This window comes from Myotis nattereri, assembly GCF_964212035.1.
Source record: "Myotis nattereri genome assembly, chromosome: 12".
Classification (NCBI taxonomy): domain Eukaryota; kingdom Metazoa; phylum Chordata; class Mammalia; order Chiroptera; family Vespertilionidae; genus Myotis; species Myotis nattereri.
The window spans coordinates 78,285,758-78,307,615 of NC_138087.1; positions in this window are offsets into that span (position 1 = coordinate 78,285,758).

A 21,858-nucleotide genomic window follows, 5' to 3' on the forward strand; every position below is an offset into this window, starting at 1 on the left:
GAGGTGCAACCCCAGGGGCCGCAGAATCCGAGCAGGAGGAGGACCGAGCCGCCAGGAGCTGGGGGTGGGGAGCACTTGGCAGTTAAGGAGCGGAGGAGGGGGGGGGAGGCAACCCTGAAAACTGTGAGGGCCCCCCGCCCCCCCAAGCCTCTCTCCTGGCCCCTCCCCCTCCCCCCGCATTCCCTCCTTTTTTCCCCTCTTCCTCTCATCCTCCCAACTTCGGCTGAACAGCAGGCGGAGAGCCAGCTGGGCTGGGGGACGGTGCACATGGCCGTGTGTGTGCATTGTGCCGCGTGCGTGTGCGTTCCAGGGTGCGTGCACGCGTGTGCCTTTGGGCAAGTCGGCCTGTGTGTGCTGCGTCCACATGTCTGTGTGCGGGCGGCGGAGGGGATTTGAGCTGCTTTCTCCGCCGCAGCCTGAGCCGAGCGCCCTGATAAACAGCCGGGAGCCGGGCAGCGGCGCTGCGGGCGGCGGGGATCAGAGCTGCTGGCGGCGCAGAGCGTCCCGGCCGCCGCTCCGCAGCCCACGGAGGGAGGGAGGGAGGGAGGGAGGGAGGCGGGGGCGGCGGGCGGGCGGGAGGAGGGAGGGAGGGAGGGAGGGAAAAAGTATTTGCTTCAGCCCTTAATCACGGAATTTGAAATCCCAGCGAGTCAGTGCCATTTATTTTCAGAGGCTGTCAGGGCTGGTTTCAGCATTTAAAAGAAAGGGGGATAAAAACCATTTGCATTTCTCTCCCTCGCGCCAGCCTGCCGGCTCCCTCGCTCTCGCCTCGCTCCCCCTCGCGCTCTGCACCCGCGAAGATCGAAGATCGGGGCTGGGTGCTGGGGAGGGAGTGCCGGCTGGGGTGGGGCTGCCCCAGCCAGAGGCGAGGGTGTCTGCGGGCTGGAGGGGGTGGGGCCCGAGCCCGGTCCAGCCCGGCCCAGCCCGGCTCTGGCGGCCAAGGCCCGGAGGTGGCAGCCGCGCTTGGCCAGGGTGCTGGATCGAGGGTGCGGGGGGCCATCTGTGGGCTCTCCTCTGTCATGTTGGCCCTGCAGGGGGGCTAGGACACCCCCAGGGCAGCCCCCTTTCTGCCCAGAGAGGGGAATGGGCCCCCGTGACGGAGCATGACGTGGACAAGGTCACAGCTGGCAGGATCGCAACAAGGCGGTTGCCGTGTGCCTGCGGCCCAGCTCTGCGCAGGCCCCGAGGACGGGGCTCTGGACAGCGCGGGACAGTGGGCCGGGCGCGGGGCCAGGAGGTCTTCGCATTCCATGGACCTGGGCTCCAACGCTGGCCACGGCGCTTTCCCGCCGGTGACCTTGGCCATGACCTTTCTCTGACCTGCAGATGGAGTCCAGGGTTCCTCCTGTGAGGACCACATCAAAGCACGCCATGCGCTGGGCACGTGGGGGCGGGGCGGCCCCGGATGGTCCTGTGCCCACCGCACCCACCTTTCTTGCCTGGTGCTCTGCCGCTTCCTGGTCATGACTTGGCTCCGCGGCTGGGCGACTCTGCCCCTGAAGAGACTGTGCCCCAGGACCCTCCCTGAGCTCGGTGACCTCGGGAACCGTGTTCTGTTGTGAGTGGTGCTTTCATCCTGTGGTTCTGTGCCCGCCTGCCCCACGGGCTCGAGGCTTCCGCAGTTCATCTCAGATGCTCTGGTCCCAGCCGAGGGGGTGAGGCCGCCCCGCCCCGCCCCTGCCCCCACCCGGGGCTGCCCCTGCCGGGGAGGAGGAGGCGGAGAGGAGAGAGCCCGGGCCCTTGGACAGAGCTGACGTGAGGCTGGGAAGTAAGTTCTGATGTCTTCAGAGACTTGAGGGCCCACTCCTTACCGGCACCCCCCAACCGTTTGCTTATCTTTTTAATTTAAAACATTAGTTGCCTTCATTGTTACGGTGCTTAACATAGAAGGAAAAAAGTAAAATTACCTCCCCACACCACCCCCCAGGCCTCACTGTGAACTCTCCCGGCTTTCCTGTCAATACGAGCGCGAGCCCACACTTCCTTTTATAAGGTGTCCGGCCCGCCCTCTCGGGGCGGCAGTGGGCAGGCCCGGGGCTGGCATCAGAGGGGCTGCTGCAGGGGAGCAGCGGGCAGCCTGGCAGCTCAGTCCCTTCTGCAGGGAGAGCTGGCTGGGGCCCTGCTGGGACCCTGAGGGTTTGGGCAATGGCCTCAGGAAACCAGGGTCCCCGGGTCCCAGCCCCAGCCCCGCAGGGGAAGCCCCCACCTGGCCACCCAGGGGCCTGGGGGGGTTGAAGCCTCCAGGACAGGACCCAGTCAGGCTGGCCAGTCCTCCCTGCCCCTTCCCCAGGAGGTGGGCGTGGTCTGTGCTCCAAAGGTGAAGGGGTGTCAGCAGCAAGCTAGGCCCCTGGCCCTTCGGCACCCTCTGTGGCCCCCACTGCCTGCTCCTCCTTCCCTCCACGCTGCCTCCTGAGCCGGCAGGCGTCCTGCCTCAACCCACATGGAGCCTAAGTCAGTGGGGCGGGGTTGGGGGGAGCCCAGAGCTCTGCCTGCAGCAACGTGGGGCTTTCATGTGGTGAGTGAGTGTGGGGTGCGTGAGTATGATGTGTGAGTGTGGGGTGTGTGTGGTGTGAGTGTAGCGTGTGAGTGTGATGTGTATGATGTGTGAGTGTGGGGTGTGAGCGTGGGGTTGAGTGTGGGGTGTGAGCGTGAGGTGTGAGCGTGGGGTGTGTAGTGTGTGAGTGTGGGGTGTGAGTGTGGGGTGTGTGGTGTGTGAGTGTGGTGTGTGTGTGGTGTGTATGGTGTGTGAGTGTGGGGTGTGAGTGTGGGGTGTGTGGTGTGTGAGTGTGGTGTGTATGTGGTGTGTATGGGGTGTGAGTGTGGGGTGTGAGTGTGGGGTGTGAGTGTGTGGTGTGTGGTGCGTATGATGTGTGAGTGTGGGGTGTGTGGGGTGAGTGTAGCGTGTGAGTGTGATATGTGAGTGTGATGTGTATGATGTGTGAGCATGGGGTATGAGCATGGGGTGTGAGCGTGGGGTTGAGTGTGGGGTGTGAGCATGAGGTGTGAGTGTGGGGTGTGTAGTGTGTGAGTGTGGGGTGTGAGTGTGGTGTGTGTGGTGTGTGAGTGTGGTGTGTGTGTGGTGTGTATGGTGTGTGAGTGTGGGATGTGAGTATGAGTGTGGTGTGTGTGGGGTGTGAGTGTGGTGTGTGAGTGGTGTGTGTGGTGTGTGAGTGTGGTGTGTGAGTGTGGTGTGTGTGTGGTGTGTATGGTGTGTGAGTGTGGGATGTGAGTATGAGTGTGGTGTGTGAGTGTGGTGTGTGAGTGGTGTGTGTGGTGTGTGAGTGTAGTGTATGGGGTGTGAGTGTGGTGTGTGAGTGTGGGGTGTGAGTGTGGTGTGTGTGGGTGTGAGTGTGGGGGGTGTGGCTGTGTGTCCTGTGTATGTTGGGGTGTCCTCCTCACACCACCCTTTGGGCAGAGCCCTCTGACCCTGCCAGATGCTCCCTCATTACCTCGGGCCCCTACACATGTCCCTCAGCCTGAGAACCACCATCGCACCCACGTCTTCCATGGGTGGCCTGGGAAGGCCCAAGGACAGCCCTGCCTGGGGAGCAGGGAAGACCCCGTTTTCTAAGCAGGCCCCCCCATGGGCCCCAGGACAGCCCTGGGGAGTAGGGGAGACCCCGCTCTCTAAGCAGGCCCCCCCATGGGCCCCAGGACAGCCCTGGGGAGTAGGGGAGACCCCGCTCTCTAAGCAGGCCCCCCCATGGGCCCAAGGACAGCCCTGGGGAGTGGGGGAGACCCCGCTCTCTAAGCAGGCCCCCCCATGGGCCCAAGGACAGCCCTGGGGAGCAGGGAGACCCCGCTCTCTAAGCACACCCCCGTGGGCCTGCCTCGCAGCCTGCTGGAGTGCAGATCCACGAGGGCCTGTGTTCTGGCCTCACTGCCACCGGCCGGCCGGGTTTGGCTCCTGGGTCCTTCACTGCTGACTGCACGAAATCACTCTAACCTCTCTGGGCCTCAGTTTCCCCACCTGTAAAACAAGCATAATAAGGTCGTACAAATGTTGAGGTTCCTCCTTCCCTCCCTCAAACAAACAAACGAACAAACCAGAGGGTGCTCAGCCCCAGAGGCACTGGGAGCAGGAGGAGCTTCTGCCCAGCGCAGACACTCGCAGGGGCTGCCGGGACAGCTCCACCTCCCCCTTCCTTCGAGGGGAGCGCATTTATTTCCATAAAGCCCTGCCCTCCCCCAGCCTGCACAGCTCTGGCAGAATTCCTGGACTCACAGGGCCGGGGGCTGAGGCAGAGCCGAGCTGAAAGGTGGGGTGTGAGCTCCCCAAGGAACAGATCTTCCAACAACACCCTGGCAGGGTGTGCAGCTGGCTCGTGACTCCCCGCTCCCCCCCAAATGCACCAGCCCTTCCTCACCAAGCATTTTCTCCCCCAACGCAACTGTGAGAAGAGAAGTACCAGGAGCGAGACCTGGCCTGCGTGTAGACACTCAGGGCTTTTCAACGTATGTTCACAGATCTCCTTTAAACTCTCGACGAGTCTCTCCCCCTCTCGGAGCCTCCGGTTTCTTACCTCTCAAATGGGGCCAGGAAGGGGAATCAGGGAGCTGATGATGTGAAGTCGCTGGCGCCAAGCCCCACACAGCAAATCTTAGCCCGCGGTAACAATGGTGGCGGACGGCGCCATTGTTTCAGGAATTCCCGGCCCCGGGTCCGCGACTCCGCACCTCCATGGGTCCAGCATACCTGGTGCTTGCACACCCCCTGACATCAGCTCGGCCATGTGACTTGCTCCGCCATCTGACTAAGGCGATGTGGGCAGAACTGACCACATACCAGTGCCCAGCAGAAGAGTGAAAAGCTACCCAGCTCTCTGGCTCTTCTCTCTCTGGTTGCCACATTCTAGATAGAGGCTGCCCTTTCGGCCTGGGTCCCCCAATGAAGCAGAGTGGCAAGCAAACATGAAAACAAACCTGGGCTCTGGCAATCTGATACCTAGGGGATGCTTGTTATGTAGCATAACTGAGCGAAATCTGACCAATACAGAAATGAGTACCTAGCAGTAGTGGCTACAATAACAAATATGTAGCATCGGCTCTAGAAGCAGGTACCAGGCCACAAGGAAACCGTTACCTGGAAAGACGGTGACCCACATGATCTCGTGGGAAACATCTGGGAAGATTCTTGTCTGCGGTAACTTGCGCTCCTGGCTTTTGCTGAAGGGCGTGGGAAGCGGAAATGTCTGGCATGTTTGGTTGCTATTTGCTGCATGTTTGGGCTGAATCATGCCCCCCCCCCCCCATTCACATGTTGCAGCCCTCACCTCCCGGACCTCGGAATGTGACTATGTTTGGAAATGGGGTCCTTGAAGAGGTAATTAAGATGAAACGAGGTCGTCGGGGCCCCTAATCCAGTGTGACTGGTGCCCTCCTCAGAAATGTTCACACAAACCCACAGGCAGGTACCGAGGGAGGCAGCCACCGCCCAGCCCTGGCGGGAGGCCTGGGCGCGTCCTTCCTGCAAAGCGCCAACCTGCTGGCACCTGGGGGTCCAGCCTCTGGCCTCCAGAACTGGAAACGACACCTTCCTTTGTCCTTTGTGACAACAGCCCAAGCCAACGGATACACTGCACTGCTGGCCACAGGTGAGCGCCACTGGGAATTAGCCCGTCCGCAACCAGGGACTGAAAGGGAAGGAGAAAATCCAGAAATCTTGGATTTGCAGGGCTGAAAAATGCAAATAGTTCTCATCTCCCTCCAATGAGAGAGGAACGAAGCGAGACTCTGGGCCCATGGAGGATGCAGGGAGGCCATGAGGAGAAGGCTGCCTGCCCGCCGGCCGGAAGCTAAGCTTGGACAGGAACACCCCATCCGAGTGGTAGCCCCGCCCCGCCCTGCCCAGCCCCAGCAGCTTGTCTCGCAGACAACAAGGGAGAACCCAGGGCCAGTTTGGAACAGCCTGCTCTTTGCATGACAAGTGGGCAAAGCAGATACGGTCCCTGACCCACTGGCAGGCAGTTGATTCTGTAAAATTTGAGTTACAAGTGACATTTTAGTAACACTTCTGACATATTGGCGTTTGGCATACATGATATGATCTTGGAGGAGATAGGAATTTTAAATTTAACTATGTCTCTGTCCCCAGAAATGTCTGATTGAGGCATCTAATTGTGAGTTCTAAACTTTCTGTAGAGACTCTTCGAAGTGGGTGATCACACATAGTCAATAAAGAGTGGTCTAGACCAGTGGTCGGCAAACTGCGGCTCACGAGCCACATGCGGCTCTTTGGCACCTTGAGTGTGGCTCTTCCACAAAATACCACGTGCAGGCGTGCATGTACAGTGCGATTAAAACTTCGTGGCCCATGCGCAGAAGTCGGTATTTTGTGGAGGAGCCACACTCAAGGGGCCAAAGAGCCGCATGTGGCTCGCGAGCCGCAGTTTGCCGACCACTGGTCTAGACTGAAGAAGAAAATGCCATTAAGAAACGCTCTGGCCCTGCTGGTGTGGCTCAGCGGTTGAGCGTTGACCCATGAACCAGGAGGTCACGGTTCGATTCCCGGTCAGGTGCAGCTCGATCCCCGTTGGGGGCATGCAGGAGGCCGCAGATCAATGTTTCTCTCTCTTAATGTTTCTTTCTCTCTCTCCCTCTCCTTCCTCTCTCTCTAAAATAAAAAAAACAAACATATATTTTTAAAATATATATATGGCTCTGTGGATAGAGCATCGGCCCTTGTACTGAAGGGTCCTGGGTTCGATTCCGGTCAAGGGCACATACCTCTGTTCCTGGCTCCTGGCCCTGGTCGGGGGCATGTGGGAAGTCACGTCAGTGTTTCTTTCTGTCTCTCCCTCTCCCTTCCACTCTTTTTATTTGTTTTTTTTAAAATATATTTTATTGATTTTTTACAGAGAGGAAAGGAGAGGGGTAGAGAGTTAGAAACATCGATGAGAGAGAAACATCGATCGGCTGCCTCCTGCACGCCCCCTACTGGGGATGTGCCTGCAACCAAGATACATGCCCTTGACTGGAATCGAACCTGGGACCCTTCAGTCTGCAGGCCGACGCTCTATCCCCTGAGCCAAACCGGTTAGGGCTTCCACTCTTTTTAAAAAACCAATGGAAAAAAATATCCTCGGGTGAGGATTAAAAATAATAATAATTTAAAAATAGAGCCTTTCCTTCGCCTGGGAGAAGGTAGCCCTCACGGTGTCCACCTGGGGGGGACGCAGGATTGCTGTGCTTGGGGCCTGCAACTTGCCTCCATTCCTCCCCTTCTAAAAAGAGTAGGTCGTCGTGTTCCTGCTCCACCACCGGGGACTGGGTGCCAGGTCCGCCACACAAAATGCCCCAGGCCTCGTGGCCGCAACCACAGAAACCTGTTGTCTCACAGGCTGGAAGTCCAAGATCAAGGTGTAGGCAGGGCTGGTTTTTTCTGAGGCCTCTCTCCCGGGCTTGCAGACGGCGGCCTTCTTGCTGTGTCCTCCCATGGTCTCTTCTCTGTGTGCCCACACGCACGTGTCTGGTGTCTTCTATGTGTCCCTCTTCCGATAGGGAATCCGTCACGCCGGATTAGGGCCAGCCGCCATGGTCTCTTCGGAACTGAATTACCTCTTGTAAAGCCTTATCTCCAAATACTTTTACCTTCTGAGGTGCTGGGGTTAGGCCTTCGCCGTACAAACTGGGGGATGGCACTCAAAATGCAACCAATCACAGGGGTGTCTCAGGGTCAGGGACGGAGGGTGGAGTGGGATGCACTGACCTGGGTCCACTTCCCCCCACCTTTTCCTCTCTTACCCTCAGAGGAGAATGTGGTGCTTGTGTGTGTGCGTAAGAGAACATTTATTGGATAAATTGCTGAGGTAGGAGAAGGGCCCGTGGAGCTGGGGGTGAGGAAGCTAATGGTAACGTGCCTGGAGGGTGCGGGGTGGGGGGAAAGACACGGGGCGTGCTCCCGGGCGGGGGAGCACACTGGGTCCTCCATCCTGAGGGTCTTAAGGGCGGAGATTTTAGGGGAGGCCCCAGGGAAAGATCTTAATAGAACGTGCAGTCGCTTTCCAGGTGTGTCCACTCAGGGCCGTGGTCGCCACGAGTTGATTGGCCGGCACCAGGGCAGGGAGCCGTTATCCGATGCAGCTGGTCGTGACCTCAGCCGTGGCTGGTTTTGTGGCTCCTCTGGGCCTGGAGCTGAAATACAACTGAAGCCTAGAGGTTCTCTGGGGAGGAAAGGTCAGGGGGTCCAAACGCATGACCAGTGATGTGCATGGGGAGGAGGTCACCTGGGGGCGAGGCCCCGCCCTGCCGTCGACTGGCCCTCACTAGGCCCCCGGGCTTTCCATCCTGGCGACCTGGCCCGTCATCCTCGCTTGCTCAGGTCTGACTGCCCACAGCACCCTCCCGTCCAGGATCTTGGCTCTGAAATCTTTCGGAGAAAAGGGGCGCAGAGTCTCTTGTGCTGCTTCCTGCTGAAAGGGGCGACCATCTCCTTCAGAGCCCCGAGATCCTTGCTCTCTGTCAGGGGACGAGGAGGCCCGGCACAGAAGGAGGTGGCGCTGGCGTCTAGAGGTGGCATTCCCTGGACACGTACGAGTGGGGCTTGTCACCAGTGATGAAACAACCCAAGTCCCCGCACCGAGTGTGTTGTCGGCGGCAGGAACGGCATTGGGTGTCTGACGGGCGGGGTCAGACCGAACCTGGGTGCAGCAACCTCCATACTTGGGTCCTGGCTAGGGAAGAATTCAGAGCAAGACCCAAACTGTAGGAGAACATTGACTGGGTAAGTTACAGAGGCAGGAGACGTAATTCCTGGAAGAAATGGGCTTAGGAAAGAAGCTATGGAGGTAAAGAAAGCGCCTTGGATCTTGGAAGTGAGGAAGCGAATGGTAATGTGCCTGGGAAGTGGCGAGGGGGGGCGGGGGGAGAGAGGCATGGGCGTGTTGGGGGAGGGGGGAGTGGAGAATGTAGTGCTTTTAATGCAGAATAGGGACAATATACAAAAATCATAGTGACCTTGACATTTACTGAGGGATTGCAACGCCCAGCCACTATCCTGAGAGCCTTCCCCAAATGAACGCATTTACTCTTCCCAGGAACCTGGTGAGCTCAGGGGCCACCACTCTTCCCATTTTACTGACGGGACAACCGAGGCACGGGGCAGGTTACGGCTCTGCGTCTCAAGCTGCCTGTGCTGAAGGCACTTTTGGAGAGAACGTTTCCAATCTGTCAGCAGTGATGCTTTTGCCACAGACACAGTCACAGTTGCACGTCGATTGCCAAGTGGAAACGAACGTGTCTAATTGCTCTCGGTTTCCATGCCTCTCTCGTCATGTCAACAAACAGTGCGTGGACCAGCCCCAGGGTGCGGCCCCCACTCTGGGAAGCACGGGGCCAGGGGACTGGCCAAAGGCCACAGAGCAGGAGAGCGACGGGGCCAGGGTTTGGACTCAGAGATGGGGGGTCTCGACCACTCCCTCCACCGGGGGGAGGGGCAGAGAAGGTTGGCGCCCTGAGTATCGTCCAGGATCACATCTGGGAAGTAAGGGTGACAGGGAAGTCCCACAGTCGCATCAAAGGGTTCAGGACTGAGGCAGGTGCGAACATCCAGCTTCCATTGAGAGAACGGGGTGGCAGGACAAGGGCTGTGAGAGCCAGTGCTGTGTGAGACCCCTTTGAGTGCTGGTTATCTAGTCTCGGGGGTCGGGGGGTGAGCCTCGGGGAATGTGGATCCTTGGCTTTATGTGGGTTACACCTGCATTGCCCAGGTCTCTGTACCTCTCTTTGCACGCCTCCCCGCCCAAGAATTTAAAGCGCCACCAAATGGGTCCCTACTGAGCGCCCCAGGGATCGTTTTAGAATGAATGGATAATGAACCAACAGGTAAATGATCAGACGCAAAGTCGTTCTCATATGTCTATTGTGCGTAAGACTCAGGGCAAAGGTCGCATTTGGGAGCCCCAGGGGGCGGGGGGGTGGGGCAGGGAGAGGGGTCCACCCAGATGCCCACTGTGACAGCATGAAGCGTGGCTTTATTTCCTTCATTGAGCTCCCCTGTATTTTCTACAATAACAATAGCGTGTTTTAATTTTGTATTAAAATGAGCTTATTTGGGCTCTAGCCGGTCTGGCTCAGTGACTAGGCCTCCGGACCGAAGGGTCCCGGGTTCAATTCCAGCCAACGGCATGTACCTCAGCTGCAGGCTGGATCCCTGGCCCTGGTTGGGGTGCATGCGGAAGGCAACCAATCGATGTGTCTCTCTCACATCAATGTTTCTCTCTCTGTCTCTCCCCCTCCCTTCCACTCCCTAAAAATCAATGGAAAAATATCCTCAGGTGAGGATTAACCAAAAAAAGAAAAAGAAAAGAAAAAGATGAGATTATTTGGGAGGAAATGAACAATCCCTACTATAAGTTTGCCTCCAGTTCATTCGGAGAGAAGATGCTTGGCAAATAGAAGATGCCCGACACATGTTTGGGTTAAATCTCAGTCCCGCCCCAGGAGGGGGAGGGAGAGGGGGGTCCTTGCTGAAGAGGCCTGTTTTCTTTATTTCTTCGTCGCTTGCCCCTGCCCACCGTCCTTATCTGCGGGCTCCCGTGGGCCAGGCCGGCGCTGGGCTGGGTCTGTAACGGCCACGGTGGGCCCCGTGTGGACGGCAGCTCCGTTTCTGCCCGGGTGGCTGACATCTCCTTCCAGCTCTCTGAACGCCTTGTCCGTTCAGTTTCCAGGGGAACCAGGGATGGCGACAGACAGACAGGGCAGCCCGGGGACCCCGGAGGACCAAGTTCAGTGAGGCGGCCGTGGCCGTGGCCGAGCTGTGCAGGCAGCGTGGCCTGTCCCCTCCCGCTCCCCTCACTTCCCGTCACCTGGCCGGTCCCTTGGGCAGAGTGCTGGTCCTGGGGCCACCGCGCCAGCTCTTCCCTCCTTCCCCGCCAGCTCCCGGCTGTCTCTCCTCCTCCTAGCCGCCTCAGCTCCCGCTCAAGGTCATGGAACAAACAGATAAACCCTTTCCCTGGAGCCTGCCACGGGAGGACGCCTCCAGCTGGAATCAATTCGGAGTCAGGGCCAGGGCTCTCCTTCCCGTGAATGTGAGGACAGAAAGAACATTCTTGTCGCCATAAAATCAGCAAAAATGTTTTGTAGGCAGAGAAGGGGCACAAATGACACCTGGAAACGGTCAGATCTGGGCAGGGCAGGTCCGGGTGAACGCAGATATTCCTGCAGCTCTCGGCCATCTTTTCTTTCACCCGAGGGCCAGCCGGGTGTTGGCTGTGGGGTCTTAGGGGTCAAGTGTGGGGACGAGTGGGGAGTTGGCCGCCCGGTGGCTGGAGCCAGGACCGCGGCTTAGGAGACCCGGCATGGACAGCAGTGTACGTGGCGGATCTCACATCTCAGAGGGAGGGACCTGGAGCCCAGAGAAGTCGGCATTAGCCCCTTGGGAAGGGCCTTGTAGACAATGACGGGTTTAGGACTCAATCCGAAGGGCACTAGGGAGCCATGAGAGGTTTAAGCGGGAGCGTAGAGTGGTCAGGCGTATATTTGGGGAAGGTCTCGCTGCACCGTGCACGTGGCCTGGATGGAGAGCAAGCCTGGAGGCCGGAGAGAGCGAGGCGGCTGCTCCTCTGACCCAGGCTGTGGCTGAGCAGGTGCAGGTGTCAGCAGTGGGCCTGACAGGTGTGGGTGTTTGACTGAACGTGGTGGGGGCACCAGGGAGAGAGGGTGGGGATGAGAATGGTCCCCCGGTTTCAGGGCAGGGTGATGGGGTGTATGGAAGGCGTCCCCCCAAGAGGAAGAAAGAAATAATTTGGAGGAAGGATATATTTTTTATTTTTTATTGATTTCAGAGAGGAAGGGAGAGGGAGAGAGAGATAGAAACATCAATGATGAGAGAAAACCATTGATCAGCTTCATCCTGCACGCTCCCTACTGGGGATCGAACCCACAACCCAGGCATGTGCCCTTGACCAGAACTGAACCCAGGACCCCTCAGTCCGCAGGCCGACGCTCTATCCACTGAGCCAAACCAGCCAGGGCGGATACATATACTTTTAACAATCACATAAGGAAGCATTTATTTGAGGTTTAACATGAAATCATACAAATAAAAGCTGTATAAACACCAATCCACACTGATAGCAAAAGACAAAGTGAAACAAGACCAGCTCTCGGCGCTGTCCAGGGGGACACAGAGGTGTCTTGTTCACGAGAAAGTCTGTCACAGAACAGTCATCCCAGGTCAGCAGCAGGCCAGTGCTCAGGGCCGTCCTCCAAGAAGGGGCACTTTAGCCGCCTCCCGTTTTCCCCAAGGTCCTCCTTTAGGACAGCTGGAGCGGCTCTGGCGGTCGCCACGCCCCCGCCGTGAGCGCCCCGCTGGCCAGTGTAGCCTGTGTATCTGGTCCACATCCAGTTCCCACAGGTCCACCCGGTAGAGTCGCAGCCACCGTGGCCACTGCTGCTTTGATCGCCACCATAGGCACATCGTGAATTTCATACGCTTAATCCTAATGCTTATTACATCCTTGGTGCCAGTTTTGGCCGTGACCTCGGCCACGACCCCTGGTACCACCCGACCCCTGGTACCACCCGGCCCACCCGGTGGCCTCTGCTCCTTTCAGCTGCGGGTGCTGCCTCCCCCTCCCAGCGCTGGGCAACTTCGAGTTCCCACTCTCCAGAGCCAGGGTGCCGCTACCTGCTTCTGACCGTGTCTGTACGGGCCGCTCAGCTGCACATGGGATCAAACAGAACCCCTCCTTTCCCTTGCTTTTGCATCCCGGGGAAGTCCACTATTTCAATCCCTCTCCGAAGGCTCCGAAACATTCCTTCATGGGTCCTTCGGAAGAACCGGCGCTCGATCACCCCCAGAGTCCTTGCTGGGGTTCCTTCCCTCGTAAAGCTTTGGCCCTTTTGGGGGGGGGGGTCTATCAATTTGCCACCCAGTTTGTGTTCCTTCGGTTCCAAACCCTTATCCACATGAGCAGCGTCTTTGAAAAGCACAAGTCCAAACCCCCTTCATCTTCCGGTGACCGGACCCCCTTTTAATTCTGCGGCCGGGCCTGCAACTCCCCCAAATCGAGGCACACATTCGGTCAGGCCTTTCTTGCTTGTATGCGAACTCGCGCCTCCAGTAGACATTTTACAGTCCCCTGCGGGTCCCTGGCAGCGTGGAGCGCGGACCCCTCTGCGAGTTCCTCTGTGTGGCTGGGTCGTGTCCTCCCTGGGGGCGGGGCTGTGGGCCGGGGGAGCGGGCGCAGAGTCCGAGTCGCCCTGGCAGCAGCCGAGGGCACATATTTTTTTTATCGCGTGAGTATTTTCTGAGCGTTGGCCAAGTACCATGGACAGGACACCAGGAGGATGAGGCCCTGTCCTGACCCAGAGGAGCTGGAATTGGCTGTGGGGGTGTCCCAGGGAGCGGCTGGGAGTCAGAGGAGGGCGAGGTGGGGGAGGGCTGAGGGGCGCCAGGGCCTTATTTGGAGGGGTCAGTGGTAAACAGCGGCCGGACCAATACTTGGCCTTCTGTTTCTTCTACTTCTTTCTCTTCCCACCGTCCGTCCGGTGAGCCTGGCTCTGTGCCAGGCCAGGTGTCCCAGCCTCGGCCCTGGCCCTGCTCCCCCTCCAGCCCGAGCCGGTCTCTCCCGGCTGGCTCCCTGGTAAGCGCCTCTCTCTGAAGCCACAACCAGCGTGTTTGCTGATGTTCGCTCCGAGGGCTCTGTCTCTCCGGGGGAGTCGCTCCCTCCACGGTTTAGTGGATCCCTGGACCCCTCCGACCTATTCTTCGTGTCTCTGCTTAGAAAGTCTTCCTCCTGGGGCCTTTCTTGGCCCCCTAAAAGTGGGCTGGTGCCTCTTCTGTGCTGAAGACATATTCTTTGGATAAATGCGGGGGGGGGGGGGGGCGGGCGGAATGGATGAGCGAAGGGGATAACTGGTTAACTAGACAGACGGATGGTGAGCGGAGGGTGGACTGGTTAGGCAGCGGGGAGGACAGATGAGTGGGTAGGTGGGGAAGTGGGGGAGGGGGTGGATGGGGGTGGTGGGTGGGTGGGTGGGAAGGAGCCTGTATATAAGGAAGGGAAAGGAGACGAGGTTGGCTCGGCGATGTCGGAGTTTGTGCAAGGCCGAGAGTGTGCAAGGCAGAGGGGGAGCGGGAATCCTTCTCTCCAAAATCCCGTCTTAACCCCTCCCCCGCGCCCCCCCTCTTCAGAGCACTCCCCTCCCTCCACTGGGAGGGACCCAGCTCTGGGCACTGCAGCCGAGAGGCCACTGGCATCGAGGTAATTCTGTCTTACCTCTTTTCCATAACTCTTCACCCCATGATTTTTTTTTTCTTTTTGCCAATTGGTCTGATTATTGACAAAGACCTGGAGTTTGGGATGAACTAAGAGATTTAGGGTCTCTCCATACCCATTGTCCGCTCACTTCCTTCCGCGCCTTCTGCCTCCTTCTTCCTCCCCCACATCCTCCCAGCAGGAGCCGGTGCCCAGCTACCCAGCCTGGTGGGGCTGAAAGCCCAGCCTTACCCAGGGAAGGCTGCCCAAGCTCCGGTGCCCTGGGCCCCAACCAGCCGGGTCCCCTCGGCCTGGTGCCCGCCCCCGCCCAGCAGCTCCGATTTTCAGCTCGGGTTTGATCGCCTGCCAGTATCTCCCAAATGTCAGCTGCAGCGTTAGCATCTTTAAGAGCCGCCCGAGGCGATCTTTAAGCAGGAAGCTGGGCCCCATGCTGATGAGAGAAGCCTGCTGGAGCTGACAGCTCTGCCGGCTGCCTCCCAGACGGGCTCTGGGAGTCCATGGCCCCCACTCTTTGGGCCTGGACAGCACCTGGGTTTATGTTCAGCCTGAAACAGGGTGTTGCCTGGAGTTGAGGTATCCCCACAGTCTCCCCTACCAGCGAGCCCCAGGCGGGCAGGGAGGGGCCTCCTGTCACTGCTCTGCCCTGGAGCCCAGCACAGGGCCTGGCCAGAGGAGCATGAATAAATACTTGGTAACCAAACGAATGCATGTGCCTCCTAAGGTGCCTGCAAGAGGCATGCTCTGATGGGATATTTCCTCCCCCCCATCAGCTGCGGGGTGACCCCCAGCGTGAGGGGAGGTGGAGAAAGGCTGCAGACTTCGGAGCCAGGCCCTCCGGCCTGGGCTGGTGGCCCGGATCGGGCAGGTGGGAGCTGTGTGACTTTGGGAAAGTTGCCGGTTCTTTCTGAGCCTCAGCTTTATCATCAGCGAAACGTCCAAGGGAATGGGATGCTGGCTGTGCCAGGCTGTTGGGCGGGTTCATGAGATAATGAGATGGGACACTGGGTACAGTGCCTGGCACACAGGAGGCACTCAAGGGGGTCTGTCCCCTTCCTCTCTTCCCTCTCCCCCCGCCCCTGCCCCTGCGGCTTCACACTAGCTATTCCTTCTGCCCCGAAGGCCCTGCTCCACATCTGCCTCCTGTCCCTCCAGATCCTGAGTGTTCCCCTCCTCGGGGAGCCCCCCACCCCAGCCAGACATTCCTCAGATCCCCCAGGACTGAACCAGCACCCATGCAACACGACTGTGATTTCTGTTCCAAGCCGAGGGTCAGCAGAGTTCTCGAGGGGCAGGAAATGTCTTTATTGATTTCTAGATCCCCGGAGTCCTATACAGGCCGTGGTACACGGATGGCGCTGAATCAATGAATGAATGAATAGCTGGTTAGCGGGTCTGAGCAGAATCTAAGGACCTTTCTGGAAGGTTTGAGTACTGAGAGAAGGTCTGCCTCAAAGGCTGAGCCCTGCTAAGCCCTTCAGAACTCCCCATGGAGTTGGTGCAGGGCCGCTGCCTTTTCTAGCGTTTCCGTCCTTCCCTCCCACCCTCGGGGCGGGGCAATTGTTCCCATTCTCAGTCGCCCAGTGTCACACAGCAGGTGGAGGCAGGAGCAGAAGCCGCTCAGGTCCTGCTCCAGGTGGAGGCAGGAGCAGAAGCCGCTCAGGTCCTGCTCCAGACCCTCCTGCCCGTCCTTGGTCCCCGGACCGGTGGGTCTCAGCTGGCACCATGGCAGCCCCTGGTGTCCAGAGCATGGTCCCACTCCCCTGGCGGTCAGTGTCCTGGCGGTCAAGGGGAGGTGATGAAAGGGACCGTCGTGCCCGCGGCTTGGTCTTTCTGCACACTTTTTGAGGCCTCTCTCCTGTGACTGAAATACCCAAGTGGGGAGGTGAAGTGACTCGGGAGAGAAAAGGAGAAGTAGCACCCAGAGTCTGCTTCCCTCCGGAGCGGAGCAGGCGGGGACGAGGACCCCTCACACTGGCGTTGGTCTTGATGGGCCAGCTGGACTGGAGTGCTGAGCTGGGGGGCGGGGACTTGGTACACTTCCACGGAGTTCAGAACCAGCACCCAGCTCGCATAAGCATATGTTTCAGAACGCAAAGGTGTGGGAACAAGGCTCAGAATGTTTATAGAATAAACATTAAATGAATGGATAGGTGGATGGTAGGTCAGAGGTAGGTGGATGGATGGATACATGAGTAGGTGGGTGGTGTTTGGGTGGGTGATGGCTAGATGAGTGGATGAATACGTAGATGAGTGGATGGATGGATGGACAGGTGAATGGTTGATAGATGAGTGGGTGGGTAAATGAATGAGGAGGTAGATGTGTGGACGGGAAGATGGATGGGTGAATGAGTGAGCGGATAGGTAGATGAATGGGTGGATGGAAGGAGGATGGAAGAGTGGGTGAATGAGCAGATGGATGGGTGGTGAATGGATGAGTGGACAGAGGTGTAGATGGGAAGATAGGTGAATGGGTTCATGGATGGGTAGGTGGATAAGTGGAATGGTGGATGGACGGATGGGTATGGGAAGACGGATGGGTGAGTGGGTAGGTGGGTGAGTGGGTAGGTGGATATGTGGATGGTGGCTGGGTAGATGGATGAGTGAGTGGGTAGGTAGGTGAGTGGGTAGGTGGATGAGTGGGTAGGTGGGTGTGTGGATGGTGGCTGGGTAGATGGGAAGATGGATGGGTGAGTGGGTAGGTGGGTGAGTGGGTAGGTGGGTGAGTGGGTAGGTGGGTGAGTGGGTAGGTGGGTGTGTGGATGGTGGCTGGGTAGATGGGAAGATGGATGGGTGAGTGGGTAGGTGGGTGTGTGGGTAGGTGGGTGAGTGGGTAGGTGGGTGTGTGGATGGTGGCTGGGTAGATGGGAAGATGGATGGGTGAGTGGGTAGGTGGGTGTGTGGATGGTGGCTGGGTAGATGCATCTGTGGATGCATAGTAGAATGGCTGATGGAGGGATGGGAGGGCAGGTGGATGGGGTCAGTGGGTGGGTAGAGGTAGCAGGGCAGACAGCAAAGAGCACACTGGTTGGGGTCAGAGAATCTTGCCTTTTCTCTGATTTTAGCCCGAATGCCCTATGGGACTTGTGAGTCATCTGCCTTCTTAAAAGGAAGGCCAGCTCCTTTATCTGTCTGATGGGGCACAGTAGTCCCTGCTCCCCACTGTCCCTGGGCTGCACGTGCCCCCGGTACCATGGCCCCTCCAGCCCTACTGCCCAGCCTCCCCCTGCCCATGTGACTCTCCCGTGACGAGCTTCTGCTTGCCCTGCTCCCGGGGGCCCTCTGAGCAGGGTCCATCAGCGTTTCCCAGTAGAGGCCGAGGGAGTGCGGTGCCCAGCCTGGCCGCCGTGGGTGACGCCCAGGTCCCCGAGGCTGGCTGCTACAGGGAGAGGCCATCTCCGAGGTCTGGAGGTGGGTCCTGCTCCCAGCTCTGCGCTCAGTGTGGGACCGGAGGAAGTCACGGCATCTCTGAGCCTCACTTTCCCTGAAAACTGGGGTAAGAGCAGCACCCACCTCCCAGGGCGCCCGGGAGGCTCTGTGATGGAACATGCGTGGGTGCTTGACCAGCGCGGGCCCCGGGCTGGCCCAGGGAGGCACCGCCACCCTTGCTGTCACCTCGGTGGTGAACTGAGGGCCGCCTGCAGGGTGTGTGGAACCATGACCCTGTGGGAGGAGGCCAGGTGCACGCAGGGTTCCGGGATGGGGAAGTTCAGGGAGTCACGAACCAAGGGTACCGGCGGCTCACAGCCGGGGCGGCTGGCTCTGATGCCAACTCTATGTGGTTGCTTTGTGGCTTCACGTGCATCTCGTCCAGCGCAGACCTGGGCCTGGCCGGGGTCCCTGTACCAGCTGCTGACCCTGGGCCCGCCACCCGCTCTGAGCCTGGGTTTCCTCATTTGTAAAAGCTGGGGCCGCACGCCAGGCGGGTGGGCCGCACCCTCCCCACTGAAGGTCCAGGCAGGTTCTGGAGGGGCCTGTGAGAAGCTGGGATAAAAGCGCAGACCCCTCCAAACCCAAAGGTGGCTCCCACCTCCCTGAGCAAGCCCATCCCGCCTGCACTCCTCCCTGCAGCCCCTGCACGTCCTGGGCATCACGGGGTCCTGGCTATGAGCTTGTGGGGGGGAGGTCATGGGGAGGGAGGTCCCCCTCTCAGTGGAGCCTTGAGAGACTGCTCTTTGGTCCCGCCCCCAGGGGGTCCCCAACACCTTGCCTTGAAGACCCAAGGGCCCCCCACAGAATCCATGGGTGGGGCAGCCCAAGTGCCTGGGGTCAGGTGCCCCCGCAGACCCACGTGACCAGGGCTTGGGAGCGGTGCTAGGTGGAGAGGAAAGAGACTGGGGCAGCTACAAGGCAAGGTCCCCTCTGGCCCTGGGTTCCCTCCTCCCCTCCCCGCTCAGCTGCAGACTCCCTTGGAAATGCACCCCCACCATCTGCCGACCCTCCTCCCTCTGTGGGCGGTGGGAGGGGCTGTGACTGGGGCGGGGGAGGTTGGCTTGCCTTGTAAACAGGAGGCTGGGGGTTCCCAGGGCCAAGTGGGGGATGGGCCTGGTGCTCGCTCTGGGGGAGGAGCCTGTGAGTGGGAGGCCAGGATGCCAGGTACCCAGAGGGCTGCATGCCCTCCAGCGGGGGTGTCCCTCCTCCCTAGGGCTCCCTCTGTGGCTGTCTCCCATCTGCACCCACCGCTTCCCTCGGCTCCTCCAGCCACCCCCCCACACCCTGGCCTCCTTGCCTCTCCTGCGCTTCCAGAATTTCAAATCAATGCCCGGGTGTGAGCGGCTCCAAGGACCTTCTAGCAAGGGATGTCTCCCTGGGCAGCATACACCTGACCGCGGGCATCTTTGCTTTATGAGCAGGGGAACCGGGGCAGAAAGCCGGCCAGTGGGCGAGCGGGGACTGGACCAGGACTCACCCCTGACCTGGTCTGGCCTGGTCCTGGGTGCACTTTGTCTCCCCGGCAAAAGTAGCTGGGGGCGGGCGGAAGGAGGGTGTCACAGAGGTCGGGGCCTGAGTCCTGACACTAAACGAGCTTCCTGGCCTCACTTTTCCGTCTGGGAAATGGGGGGATGGAGACAGCTCAGAGAGGCACAAACAATCCCAGAAGGCTTGGCAGGGGCAGCACCGGAGGGCTGGGCGGAGGGCTGGGCGCAGGTGGAGGGGGTGCGGGGCAAGGGTCTGTCCTGGTTACATCCCCGCCCCCAGCGCTCAACCTCCTCCCTCCCGCGGCTCAGGGCTGCCCGCCTTCCGACTGCCAGCTCCTCCCCGCGGAGCCCGGACCCCAGCTGCAGCGTTTCCACCGCTCTGACCGGCGCTCAGCCTCCCGCCTCCTTCTCCCCCCTCCCCCTCCATCTTCCCCCCCCCTCCATCCCTCTCCTCCATCCATCCTCTCTCCGCCCTCCTCCCTCCCTCCCTCCTCCTCCTCATCTCTCCCCCTCCGCTTTCCCCCTCTCCATCCCCCCCTCCTCCCTCTCCTCTCTCCTCTCCCCGCCTCCTCTCTCCTCCTCCCTCCTCCTCCATCCTCCATCCTCTCACCTCCCCCTCTCTCCGGGGGAAGAAAGGTCACCGTGCAGCTGATTACTCAGAGCTCAGTTGCTGTAGCAACCGGCGGGGGAAGTGGGACAGGCTGGCTTTGAGGACGGCGAGGTCGGCCGCGGGCGGCTGGAGCCGGCGCGGGCCTCTGCGCTCCTGCGCGAGGGCGGCTGGCAGCCCGGCTCCTGCGCCGCCGCGGGCCCGGCTCCGGGGGTTCATTTTTAATGAAGAATTCCTGCTCCCCTCTCGCCCCCTCCCCGCCTCCTGCCTCCCCTCCCTGGGGTCTGGAAAGGGACCCCCCCCCCCCAGGCTGGGCGGCTTCTCCCTCTCTGGGTCTCCATCTGGTCTCTGCCTTTCTTCCTCCTCCGGCCTCCCGGGCACACGGGCACACTCCCACCTCTCACCAGCCGGCAGGAGCCCAGGACACCCGCAGCCCCAGCCCCTCCCGCAAGCCTTGGCGCTGGCCTAGGAGACCCCACCCAGCCGGAGCCCGGGTCCACCGCGGTCAGGTCAGCGGCTGAACCTGCGCACACTGCCGTTGGCCCCGCGCGCACTGCCACCGGCCCCGCAGTTGGGCCCCCGCACACACTGCAATGAGCCCTGCGCACACTGGCCCTGGCCCCGCGCACACTGCCACCGGCCCCGCGCACACTGCCACGGGCCCCGTGCTCACTGCCACCGGCCCGCGCACACTGCCACCGGCCCGCGCTCACTGCCACCGGCCCCGCGCTCACTGCCACCGGCCCCGTGGACACTGCCATCGGCCCCCGCGCACACTGCCACCGGCCCCGCGGACACTGCCACCGGCCCCGCGCTCACTGCCATCGGCCCCGTGGACACTGCCATCGGCCCCCGCGCACACTGCCACCGGCCCCGCGCTCACTGCCATCGGCCCCCGCGCACACTGCCACCGGCCCCGCGCTCACTGCCACCGGCCCCGCGCACACTGCCACCGGCCCCGCGCTCACTGCCACCGGCCCCGTGGACACTGCCATCGGCCCCCGCGCACACTGCCACCGGCCCCGCGCTCACTGCCACTGGCCCCGCGCTCACTGCCATCGGCCCCGTGGACACTGCCATCGGCCCCGTGGACACTGCCATCGGCCCCGTGGACACTGCCACCGGCCCCGCGCTCACTGCCACCGGCCCCGTGGACACTGCCATCGGCCCCCGCGCACACTGCCACCGGCCCCGCGCTCACTGCCACCGGCCCCGCGCTCACTGCCACCGGCCCCACTCTCACTGCCATCGGCCCCGTGGACACTGCCATCGGCCCCCGCGCACACTGCCACCGGCCCCGCGCACACTGCCACCGGCCCACACTGTGTGCCAACCCTGCCCTCCGCAGCTGCTGGGCCCCTTGGGAAGCAGCACTGGGCTCAGGGAGGAAGGGGGACTGCTGGCTGATGCATGGGGGTCAGGAGGCGCCTGCTCCTCGGGGTGGGTGCTGCCCAGGCCCCTGGCTGGCTGTTGGCTCCTCCTGCCAGCGGCCCAGGCAGCCTTGGCTGGGAGACCACAGGGCCATCGATGAGGGACACACCGGGCCATCCATGAGGCACACACAGGGCCAGCAGTGAGGGCGCGGGGCTCCGTGGTGAGGGGCCTGGGGCGCCCTCCACTGCTGGTGGGATCAGTGGTTCTGCTGTTTGGAAGAACACTGGCAGCCTTGAAAGAAGTGGAACATACCCTGAGGGTCGGCCGGCCGCTCCCTCCTCGGCATTTATAAGTGAAACCCGGGCTCCAGCAACCTTCCCGCTGTCCCTGGCAGCTTTCTCTGCAACAGGCGGAACCGGAACAGCCCAGGCCCCTCCGCAGGCCGGGTGCATCCCTGCCCTGGGTGCGCTCACAGTGAGGAGAATGAACTACGGACACAGCCGCTCGGGAATCTCAAGGTCACGGTGCTGAGTGAGAGAAGCCAGGCCCAAGAATGCACACTGTGTGATTCCACTTATAGAACATTCTGGAAGTGCAATCTAACCTATAGCGGCAGAAAGCAGCTCAGCGGTTGGCTGGGGAGGTGGGGGGCCAGGGGGTCTCACAAAGGGGTGCAGGGAAACTTCTGGAGGGTGGTGGCTCATCCACTGTCTGGTGGCAGGGATGGTTTCATGGGGGT